This window comes from Antechinus flavipes, chromosome 3 (genome assembly GCF_016432865.1).
Source record: "Antechinus flavipes isolate AdamAnt ecotype Samford, QLD, Australia chromosome 3, AdamAnt_v2, whole genome shotgun sequence".
Taxonomy (NCBI): Eukaryota; Metazoa; Chordata; class Mammalia; order Dasyuromorphia; family Dasyuridae; genus Antechinus; species Antechinus flavipes.
In genome coordinates, this window is record NC_067400.1 from 299,412,978 (window position 1) to 299,425,157 (window position 12,180).

The following is a 12,180-nucleotide window of genomic DNA, read 5'->3' on the forward strand; positions in this document are numbered from 1 at the left end:
TTTATCAAACTTATTGTCCCCAGTAATTATTTTTCCCTTAACCCTGTGTTTTTGAAACCAATCCACAAGTATGTGTGAAGCACTTTAAGTGATAATAATACAAACACAAAAAAATACTCTACCTTCAAGAAGCATACTTTTGGAGAAGACAAAATGTACATTTCCTCACAATCTCATCATCATGCTGCCATGCTGTCTCCTCATCAGTCATCATTCTTAATCCCACCCACCAGAAACTTGGACTTCATTGGCCATGAGAAAGGAATGTTTGCTTTATAATTGCTAGGTCCCTCTTTCCTCCTCCCTCCCTTCCTCCTTTCCTTCCTTCCTTCCCTTCTTCCTTCCTTCTTTCCCTCCTTCCTTCCTTCCCTCCTTCCTTCTTCCCTCCTTCCTTCCTTCCCTCCTTCCTTCCTTCTTTTCCTCCTTCCTTCCTTCCTTCCTTCCTTCCTTCCTTCTTCCTTCCCTCCTTCCTTCCTTCCCTCCTTCCTTCCTTTTTTCCCTCCCTTCTTCCTTCCTTCCTTCCTTCCTTCCTTCCTCTCCTTCCTTCCTTCCTTCCCTCCCTTCTTCCTTCCTTCCTTCCTTCCTTCCCTCCTTCCTTCCTTCCCTCTTTCCTTCCTTCCTTCCTCCTTCCTTCTTCCTTCCCTCTTTCCTTCCTTCCTTCCTCTCCTTCCTTCCTTCCTTCCTCTCCTTCCTTCCTTGCTTCCCTCTTTCCTTCCTTCCTTCCTTCCTTCCCTCCTTCTTCCTTCCTTCCTTCCTCCTTCCTTCCTTCCCTCCTTCCTTCCCTCCTTCCTTCCTTCCTTCCTCTCCTTCCTTCCTTCCCTCCTTCCTTCCTTCCTTCCTTCCTTCCTTCCCTCCCTCCTTCCTTCCTTCCTTCTCTCTGTCCCTTCTTCTTTCCCTTCCTCCTTCCCTCCCTCCTTTTTTTTCTTTGTTTCAGGCAACTGGGGTTGATTTGCTTAAGATAACATAGCTAGTAAGTGTCTGAGACCAAATTTGAAATCAGATCTTCTTGATTCCAGAGTCAATGCTCTATACTCCCTAGCTGCCACAGGCCTCCTCATTTTCTAATCCCCCTCTACATGTTATTTTCTCTCATTAGAATTCAAGATCCTTGAGGGCAGAGGCTGTCTTGCTTGCTTGTGTTTGTATCTCTCTTCAGCTTAGCACAATGCCTGGCACATAGTAAATATTTAATATCTGTTGTCTGTTTAATTACCTATTTATCTATTCACTAAATATTTACCCCAAAATACAAGATGATTTTGGAAGGAAGTCAGAAGCAGCTGGAGGGAATCAAGAAAGAACTCATACAAGAAGTAGCATTTGAATTGAGTTTCACAGAGCTTCATGCCCTCTCTGTAGTAGATGTTCTAAAATGTTTTCTTTAGTCTTAAACTTCCATTGGCACTCCTACCAAATTCCATCATAACAATTGATCTTAGCTTCCACTTCATTGAAAAAAAATGAGTCTTTCGAATTCAGTCCTTCATCTTCCCTACTTTATTTGACAAAACTTTTCTGTCTTCTTCTGTTATAACCTCCTTTGATTCAGCTCCTAAGGAAGAGGTGATCCTCTTTCCAGTCAAACCTAATCTTTCCACTTGTGACTTTGATCTATCCCTCCTTCTTCTCCTCTGGAATCTGATCCAATTACTCTCTTCCTCCCATTTTATATCTCTGTTTATCTACTAGTTTTATCACTCTCTCTACAAACACCAGTGAAATGAGTCTTATGACATTTTTTCTATTCTTATAATCCTTGGCATCCCTTCCTCAATAGTCTCTTTCATCTGTAATACAGGTTCAACTACCTTCTTCTGCTGTGCTCTTTTTCTCTCTTTGGAGAGAGGAAGAATAGTGAAGCGAGATCTGCCAACTGGCCATTTGAATATATCCCTCACATCTTCTGCTGTACTATTTCCAAACTCTGAAGGAGAAGTATTCTTTGATCAATGATGACAATTTTTATACATGGTCATTCCTTTCACATCCAAGTGTTTCTGAATCTCTATGTATCATCTTTCAAATCCCATTTTCCCCATCCTTCCCATCATTCAATTCCTTATTCTCATCTCCCTTGTACTTTCTACCCTAAAGTTTCAACCACATTCTAACTGGTCCTTCCACTACGATCTCTGGAATGCCTGTTCTCTAGACAACAAACTGCCCTTCATCCTAAATCTTTTGTTCTCTGACTCCTTCCATTTATTGGCTATTACTGAAACCTAACTCCCTCTCAGATAGAGTAGCCTCCTTGGCTACCCTTTCCAATACTGATTTCACAATCACTTATTCTCTTTGTCCCATTGGTAGAAATTAGAGAATTGGAATTCCCTTTGTTCCTTATTGCTCCTTTCAGATTCTTCTCTTCGTTCCTTTCAGCTTCATGTGATTTATATTTATCACTCAATCAAAATCTTGATAACTGTTGTCTTCCTAGGTTACATCCTTTCCTTCCTCAATGAGTTTGGTATTATGGCTCATCATATTTCTCTCCTCTACAAGTTCTGTCCTTATACTAGGAAGTAACACACACATTAACTTTCTCTCAAACAGCTTAACCACTGAATTCTTCAAAATACTCCCATTCCATGAGTTAGCTACTCCTTCATACTACCTTAGTCACACACAAAGATGGTCATAATCTTGATCTTGCCATCACTCATATACCATTTTCTCAGTGTTCAAGAATCCTAAGTCCCCTTATCTGACCACAAGCTATTATCTCTTTAACCTTTCTCCCTTTGTCTCCTTTACAAAACACTACTTTTCATCTGAAATGTGATTTTTAGTCATTTAAACCTTTGATTCTCTCCCAGGTTATCTCCCCTGTACTAGTCACTCTTTTCTTTTCCCCTTCTTGACTACTTGGTAAACCAATTCAACTCTACACTGTCCTCCTCTTTTGAATCCTTGCTCTCTTGATCATATTAGTAATTATGCCCTAGCAAACCTCAGCCTTGAATCACTCCAACCATTTGCCATTTTCCTCCCTACACATGTGTTGATGAATGAAGGCAGAGAAAAATCACACAACCTTTCTGCCTGGGTCCAATATATGTTACATATCTTCAAATGGGTCCTTACTGCTGACAGGCAATGCTATCATTATCAACTCACTATCCCACTCTTTACAGTAGTTCTAAATCCTCAAACCTCCTATAGGTCCCCACTGCTCTATTCTCAAGGCTGAAGTCCTTTCCTCGTATTTTTTTTTTTAATTGAGGCCATTTGCCATGAGCTCCCTCTTCTCCCCTCTTCCTTATCTCTTATTGCTCAGATGTCATTATCCTATCATTCAAATGCCATACCACTCAAATGCTTTACATGTTGAAATGTCCTTACTCCTTAACAAGATTAACCCATCTATCTATTCACACAGTCCTCTCATCCTTTTATCCCCACTCTCCACTCTAACATTTTTCATTCTTTCCCACTGCCTACAAACAATCCTATGTGTCCTTCTTTCTGAAAATTGATCCTTCTATCCCCACTATCATCATACCTGCCTTTTGTTATGACATTTTTCAATCATGTCTGACTTTGTGAGCCCATTTGGGTCCCCTCTTTATTCTAGTGCATTCCCTGTAAGTATTTCTATTTATCCTGAGTAGCTTGCTTTGTGTATATTTATTTACATGTTGTCTTCCCCATTAGATTTTTAGGGATAAGTCTTTTTGCTTCATTTTGTATCCTTAGGGCTTAGCACAATGCATATTAAATAGTTGGTGCTTAGTAAAAGTTTGTTGATTGATTGATTCTCCCTTGACTTCTATACCACTGTTTTGATTCCTCTCCTCCTTCCCTGATTGTTCTTCCTCTACCTCCTTTGCTAGGTCATCATCTATCTCTCACAGGTATGCATGGGTGTCCTTCAAATATATACATCCTAGAACCTCTTTTCTACTTTCTTTTTCTTTGGCCATGTTATCATCTCCTAGGAGGTAATTATCATCTTTTTATGAATCATTTCCAATTCTTTGTCCTCATCTCATTCTAGAATAACTGTCCCACAACTCTAACTGCCTTCTGGGTATTTCTACATTGTTGACTTGATTAGGTCTTAAATAGATCCTATCCAAAAAGTATTCATCCTCTTCATTCTTATTTGTGTGGAAATTAACAGCATTCTCTCATTTACTCTGGTTCACAACCTCAGAATAATTTTTTACTCTTCCCCCACTCTTATAGCTCATCATTTTCTTGGGCCTGCCAACTTTCCTAGCCATTTCATCATTTGCAACTATCACCCTTTCTCTACTTGCATGGCTCTAATCCTCCTTAAGGCTATTACTACTTTATGACTGTAACTATTATAGTAATCTTTTAATTGTCATCCTTTCTTCCAGTCTGTTCCCTCTCAAATCCATCTCTCACATAGTTACTTGGATCAAAACAATGCTCCAACCATTCTACTCCTTTGATAAAATAAAACACAAAACAAAGCAAAACCAAAACCAACCTTTAATAATTTCCTATTACCCATAGAATAAAATAAAAATTCCTTAGGTTGACATCCTTAAGCCTCTCACTTCCAACTTCCACCTTGTTCTAGTTCTCACATATCTTTCCAAATTGATTTCTCTCCTTCATACATAATATGTTCTCACCAAAACTAGCCATTTCATCGTTTCAGCTCCATGCATTTGTATAAGCAGTCTCTGATTCTTTGTATAAGGTCTTGCTTATCTTGCTCTTTCAGATATGGGAAAACAGGTACATGCATGCACTATTGATGGAGCATTGTTGGTGAACTAATCCAACCATTTTGGAAAACAATTTAGAACTATGCCCCCCAAATTTTAAAACCATACTTTCCTTTTGACCCAAGAAGACTGCTACTAGGTCTATACCCAAAGAAGATCAAAGAAAAAGGACTTAGGTACAAAAATATTAGGAGCTTTTTTGTGGTAGCAAAGAATTGGAAACTGAGGGATACCCATTAATTTGGGAATGTTTGAACAAGTTTTGATAAATGGTTGTGATAGAATACTATGATGCTATAAGAAATGATGAAGGGGGATGATTTAACAAAAACGCAAAAATATTTATAGGAACTTATGCAAAGTGAAATCGGCAAAACCAGGAGAACAATGTACACAATATCAGCAATATTGTAAAGACAATCAATCAACTGCAAAAAACTTAGTAATTCTGATCAATATAATGTTCCTTCGCAATTCCAACATGATGAAAATACTCTCAATCTCCAGGTAGAGAAGTGATGGACTCAAAAAGAAGACTGAATCATATTTTCATCTTTCTTTCTTTTCCTGTTACATAGCTAATATGTTTGTATGACTTTATATGCATAATGGATATCATTTCTTTTAGTTCCTCACTGGGTGAGGGAGGAGATGGAAGGAGGAAAGGAATTTGTAACTGAAAATAAAAATAATGTTTTTTAAAAATAAACATTTTTTAAAATCCCTTTTTTTCCCTTTTTCAGAATCCTAATTTCCTGCAAGTCTCAGTTGGGAATGTCACCTTTTCTGTGAAGTGTTGCTGTTTCTTGCTCCATCCCCTTTGCTAGTACTCATAGACTCCTTGGGCATAGGGCCTTTTTGGGTTTTTCTTTGTTTTATTTTGAATCCTTATTGCTCAAGAGGGACTATGCCTGCACATAATAGGTACTTAATAAATGCTGAATTCAACTACTTTATGAAATTAAGCTGGCTATGCTTGGATTTACTTCATCTTAACTACATTCCAGATAGTTGAGGTTGCTGGATAAATCACCTCCAGACAACTAAAGTGCTCCTATTAATAATGTTCTTGAATTATGAAGTTCTTTATTCTGTGTAGTCCTTAGTATTTATTAGACTACCTATGTGTCTTTGATGTATGTCTATATCAGCTTTTAGGACAAGGATTCTATTCATTGAAGTTACCTGTCACAGAAATTAGAGCACTAGTTATATACTGATAAGGCTTAATAAAATCCTACAACACACATAAAAAAAGGTTAAGGCTCCCTGCTTAGCAAATATTCTTCATGAACTGCAGTGGCCAAAAAATTAATTACCTTTTAACTATCCTATTGATGAAACTCACCCAATCTATGGCATAAACTCTCCCAGAAGTCTTTGAGATTTACACAGATCATCCAAAGCTTACACTGGACCAGCATAACCTTTCAGAAGCTACATCACCTCCACCCTACAAGGAGGTGTTGAAGTTGGATTTACTAGGGGATCTGCTGTTATTGATTGCGTTATTTCCTACCTTATAGGGATATTATGAGGTTCAAAGAAGATTATGGCTCTGATAGTGCTTTGCAAAAACATCAAGCACTGTACCGGGGCAAGGTTATGTCATCATTGCATTAATATTATCCTGCCCTAATCCCTGAGAGCTAGGACAGCACCTGTGATCCCCAGAGAACATATTCTGGTGAAAAATAAAGGAGCTGGCAGACAAACTGTAAAAAAAGCTACTGAAATAGTGAGTGCTGAGACTTGAAGGTGACAGTACAGCCAGAGAGGTTTAAGGTATCTAGACAAGGGGTGAGGAAGTAGGACTTTCAGTGCCAGCCAAGGCTTATAGCAAATAGGCAGTCAGCTGTTGTTGCTCAAAGTGTGGCACAACTTATGACAGAGTCCAAGACTTGGCTCAATAGGCTGAATATTCCCAGAAAAAGGTTCTATCTTCTTTCTCCCTTAAGACCATAATCCATTTTGGGAACTTAAGTTTTCTTTCACTTTGCCTTCTAGCCCCTAACTGTGACACAAACCCTCTGAGATCCGGTCTCTGGATCATGAATCAGGGCTTTAAGGTTGAAACAGATTCTTATTTTTAGTGCATTTTAAAATCTTTTATAAAAAGATTTTACTGAAAAGATATGGCAAGAATAACAGTACATTATTCCTTGTCCTGGGAATCATGGGATACTCTTGTCATTTACTACTTTGGTATCTGGGGAGAATGGGCTCAGACTTAAAGGAATTTGAGGTAGGCAGCTAGGTGGCTTACTGGATACTGTGCTGGATCTGAAATCTAGAAGATTTGAGTTCATATCTGGCTTTAGATACCTTATGGAGAGAAAACTTAATCAGCAATGCCATATGTAATGATATAACAACAGAATATAATTTGCAAGAGTCTTTAATTCCTTTTTATTTGAGAAGAAGTAAAAAAAAAAAAAAAACCCTTGATATTTAGAAACCCCAGATCAGTTTTCTTTAAGGGATTTTCTTTTTCCCTTGCCATTTATACCTGTCTCCTAAATCACCTAGTCACTCCCATTGATATTTTTTTTTTGCCTCAGCCCTTAATTTTTATTTTGCATGTTTTGTTCTTTTCCATAAAATTCAAATTGTGAAAGAAAACATAGATCTCCCACCCTGATGAAAATAAAAAGAATTTATTCAAGAAAAATTAGGTTAAAAATAGAGAGTTAGAAAAAGTAATAGAGAATGTTTCGATCCATATACATACTTGACCAGTTCCTTCTCTGGGTATGGAAAGGATTTTTATCAAAAGTCCTTCAGAGTAGTTGTGGATGATTGTACTACTGAGAATAACAAAGTCATTTACAACTGTTCATTCCAGAACATTGCTATTACTTTGTAGATAGTATATTTGACTTTGTTATCCCACTGATTTTTTTAAAAAGAAAAATAGAGCTATTGAAAAAAATCACTTCATGGTAACACATACTTAATGTTTGCCAAGTATTTTGAGGGTTTTTTTTTTTTTGATGAAAGGTATTAGATGCTACTCATGAGCCGAAAGCACAGTTTGCCAGCCAATTGTTAAAGTAAAAAATGTAGAATAAAAAGTAAAATCTTATTTGAAAATACTTTGTGTTTGTGTGTACACACACACACACACACACACACACACACACATACACACATGCTTTTGGATATAGCATATCTAGTATCTATAGCATTATAGTCACAGGCAATCTCACACATCTGCATGGGAAAGAATGTTAAGTGTTTCCTCACCAATAGATGATTATGTTGATCCCTGTGGGTTTCATACTCAATTCCTTGGAGGTCACCATGTTTTAGTTATTTTATTCAGGACCTGGCTATGGCTACTCTTTAGAAGACATGTGTGATAAATATAAAAATATAATATGCATTTATATGCATGTAACCTATACATTTATATGCATAAGTACTTCAAGAGGTCATAATTTCATCCATGTGAGTGGTCCCTCCACTAATGGTCATTACTCATTCTCACTCCTCCAATCCTTAGGAGATAGTTTCATCAGATGTTGTGGTCAAAAATATTCTTCACCTGCTGGCCAATATTCAAATAAAGAGCCTGTCCAGAAGCTCTTTATTGACCCTTTAGTGAGACTGGTCCTCAGACGACAGACATTAGTATCAAGAGAACTTGTATTCTTCTGGTATTACCTTTAAAAATCCATGGACACATCTATGCCATAATGAAACATGAAGTATGTGTTTGCATAGGAGTATAAATTTGGTAGATTAAATCCTCATTGATAATATAGATCATCAAATAAAGCTCTTGTGCTCAAGAGCTTTATTCATAACTGTGCACTCATTCTATATTCCCTCACTCCCCTCAGTTAAAAGAACTACATTAATATCTCACGGGATCTCAGAAGTATATAAGTAAGTCTCTTGTTTAATCTTACTTTACACAAAATTCTAATAAACTCAGTTACTTGATTTTCAGTCTATAGCAAATTGGTAGCAACAATTAGATGAAGACTAAGAATACTTCAGAGAGTGAGAATTGGTACCTTACAGTATGACAGACTGGAGATGACAGAAAAACCTATCTCCACCCAGAATAAGATCTACCAAAGCACAATATAAGTATGGGGTCATTTACTACCAATAAAAACAACTTTATATATTTCAATAGGCCCAGAGGATACATTGACAAAATATAATAATTAATGCTGATAATGATAACTGAGACACTGAGGTAAGATTACATTATACTCATCATAGTATATGCTATCCAACACACAAAGTAAGAAGGTAATATCTTATAGAAAACTTTTTTTGTGTCAAATGTGGCTAATATTGAAAAATGGTCTAATCGGTCAAAAGATAAGCTTCATTAATCTGGAAAATTCACTTTTATGAAATAGATGACCATTTTCTAATAATACTGACAGGGATAGTATCCGTAGATAAGTAAGGCGCACTGTGAGCAAGAAATCATGGAAGCTTCACAGTTATTTAGTGAGGATCCCAAGGGAAGTTGTTATGTTTCCATTAACCATTCCAGGAATGTTTAATGGAGAAGATGAAATTCCAGTAGCTGCTTGAAATATGGGAAAGAAAATATGGTAGGCAACACTAGTAAACCCCTAAAGGATCTATGAGATCCTTGCAATTGTGCATAAAGATCTGTTAGTACTTTGAAGAATGGTATCGGTGCTATAAATAATTTCATCCATTTTATGTGAATTCTTACTTGTTTTACTTATTTGTGTTTAATCTTCTCCAAATTAGCTTTAATTTGAGGATACCATTTGGAATGGAGAACTTGGGGCACTTGGTACTACAGAACCCAGATACATTTCCTGAATTCCAGTTTCTGTGTCCTATGTGATTTTTCAGTTGGGGGGGGGGGGTCACAGGAAGGACCATGAATGCTAGCAAGCAAAGATGTATGAAATACTTTCTATATCCCTGGCATTGCATAGGGATACAAACAGAGAAGGATATTACAAAGGAAATTGTAAAGTTGTGATGGAGAAAAGGTTAAAGGAAGTTGAATCATTTTATTGAAAAAGGTGACAGTAATGACCTAAAGTAGATGAAAAGTTCTCTTGGAAGAGAATGGTCAATTGTTCTCTCCATCAATAAGGACAAAACAAATGATATTTTCAGGAGAAAGGATATGAAGGATGATGAACACAAAGAATTTCTGGAAGAATCAGGGAATTTTCTTTCTTTGGAGTCATCAGAAATAGGATCGATCTAATTATTGTTCTTCATGGCAAAAGAAGAACATTTTCAAGAATTCCTTGTTTTTGTTGTACAACAATAGCAAAAACAAAAGTAGTGTAAAATTTATTTTTCTCACCCAGAACTTGACTAAGCTGTCATTCAGTTGTTTTTCAATCATGTCCAACTTTTCATGATCCCATTTGGGGTTTTCTTGGCAAAGACACTAAAGTAGTTTGCCATTTCCTTCTCTAGCTCATTTTACAGATGAGGAACTGAGGCAAACAAGAGTTAAGTGACTTGCCTAATGTTACATAGCTACTAAGTGTCTGAGGCCAGATTTGATCTCAGGAAAATGAGTCCTCTCTATTCACAACATCATCTAACTACTTCACATATCACTTAAGCTGACCCTCCAATGAACTACATTCTTCTTTCTGCCCTTTATCGTCAAGAGAAAAATAAATAGCAAGAAAAAAAAGTTGATAACAAGAGTCAACTAAAAAACATCAGAGAAAACAGCAGCTTCTGGGCGCTCTTGACAATTTCCCATCTCTTCTCAATTCCTTGTAGCCCTACGGTGTTTCATACTGCAAGAGTACAATGAGAATGCATGTTCCTAATGATGAAGCTATAGCACTTCTAAGACTGATTGCTTTGCCATGCATGCTTTCTCATTTATGGGAAGTAAGTGGAATTGTAACTTTTAGAAAGATTAGCAACAATAAGGATCAAATATATCCCAAGGCATGGTGGAGAGAGTGTGGAATTCAGAGTCAGCATTAAATAGATTCAAATCCCACCCCCCAAAAATTTACTATTTGACCCTGAAAAAAATCTCTTAATCTCTCAACTTCAGATTTTCATCTATAAAATGGGTATAATAATAGTACTTACCCCATTGTGAGGACTGAAGAAGATAATGGATATAAAGCATTCTGTACAGCCTAGAGGACTTTATAAATGCCATTTGTTGTTTTTACACCATTCTCAGATTATTGAACTTTCACTGGAGCACAGTTATCCTTTGTCATTGTATCCCCCCCCCATATTTTTGATCTCCCTAACTTGATGGTGGATCAATTTCATTTACTTCCATAAAGGGAGAAAAGGCATTCGTTTATTTCTTAATCACAAAGACAAGGATCTCTACTCTCTGGCTGGATGTCTGCATGTCAACAAAAAGACAAAAAAAAAGGGTAGAACAAAAATCTGGAAACACACTCCTCCAGACCCTGGGACCAGCCAGCAGCAAGCTGCCAGCTGCAACAAGAAGTCTGCCTAATAAGGAAATTAGACCCTGATCACTTCTGGATATGTGCCTGAGATTCTAAATAGGTTTTACAAATAGATGGTGATTGAAGTTGGAAATGTAAACACATCGGCTCCACAGAATAAAGGCTGTGCAACATTTTGGACTGAGAATTCAAGTGTTTTTATTATAGGCACTCAGAAAGAGTGGACAGCTTTTTTAATTGCACCATATGAATTTCTGAAAAGGAAAAAAAAAAACACCACTGGCTGGTTCCACTAGCTGCCCTTGGGGACTGAAGCTGGACAAACTTTCAGAAAGTCTTGGAAGGTAGGCTATCTAATAGAAACACTGAAAGAAGCTTGAGAGCAGGTCTGGGTACATTTGAAATTTCCCATGTGGTTGCTGGTTTAGGAAAAGTAATTTCAAATTAATAAATTTTAAAATATCAGTGGCTTAAAAAATTCCAGTCAGCTGCCTCCTCTGGATATTTCTCTTTGTCTCCCTGAGAGTTAGGAATAAAGGCATTTTAAGCTCTTCTAATATATTTTCACTTGTAAGTATGCATGGAGTGCTTAGTTGCTTCTCCCTCCTGAGTTAGGCCAGAATCCTCAAGCTATTCAGGGATGCAGGCTGGGGAAGATGCTCAATTTCTAATGAGACCTCAATTCATCTTTGGACTACTTGGGGCCTTTTGAAAACCCATATGATTTTTCATTGGAGATAGGAGGTCATTAATGGCAGTATGTTCCTGCTAAATTCCACATGAGAGGATTACCTTTTCTCTTCCTGCTAACTCCCCCTGTTGTTATAAGTAGGCCTAATAGTGTTTGATTCCTCCTCCATGCAGTGCAAGGTATGGTTCTGCCTGCTAGAAAGTTTTTTTTTTTTTTTTTTAATTCCAGTGGTTACTCTGAAGCCTGGCCCATTGTGGATGAGTAGAACAGCCCCTGGCAATCAAATGCTGATTCACAATGAAGAGTAGAATGTCAAAGCTGGAAAAGACTTTAAGATTATTTAATTCAGCTTCCTCATTTTACA

At 37.2% G+C, this 12,180-nt stretch overlaps 1 long non-coding RNA gene across 1 annotated transcript in view; it reads right to left on the reverse strand.

The window, feature by feature from the left end:
* LOC127554030 (uncharacterized) overlaps positions 1-11,024 on the reverse strand; it is a 111,861-nt gene extending 100,837 nt beyond the window's left edge. The window contains exon 1 of the long non-coding RNA XR_007951876.1: positions 10,785-11,024. This is a non-coding gene — a long non-coding RNA (uncharacterized LOC127554030). The remainder of the gene's footprint in view (positions 1-10,784) is intronic.
* Between the last annotated feature and the right edge of the window lie 1,156 nt (positions 11,025-12,180).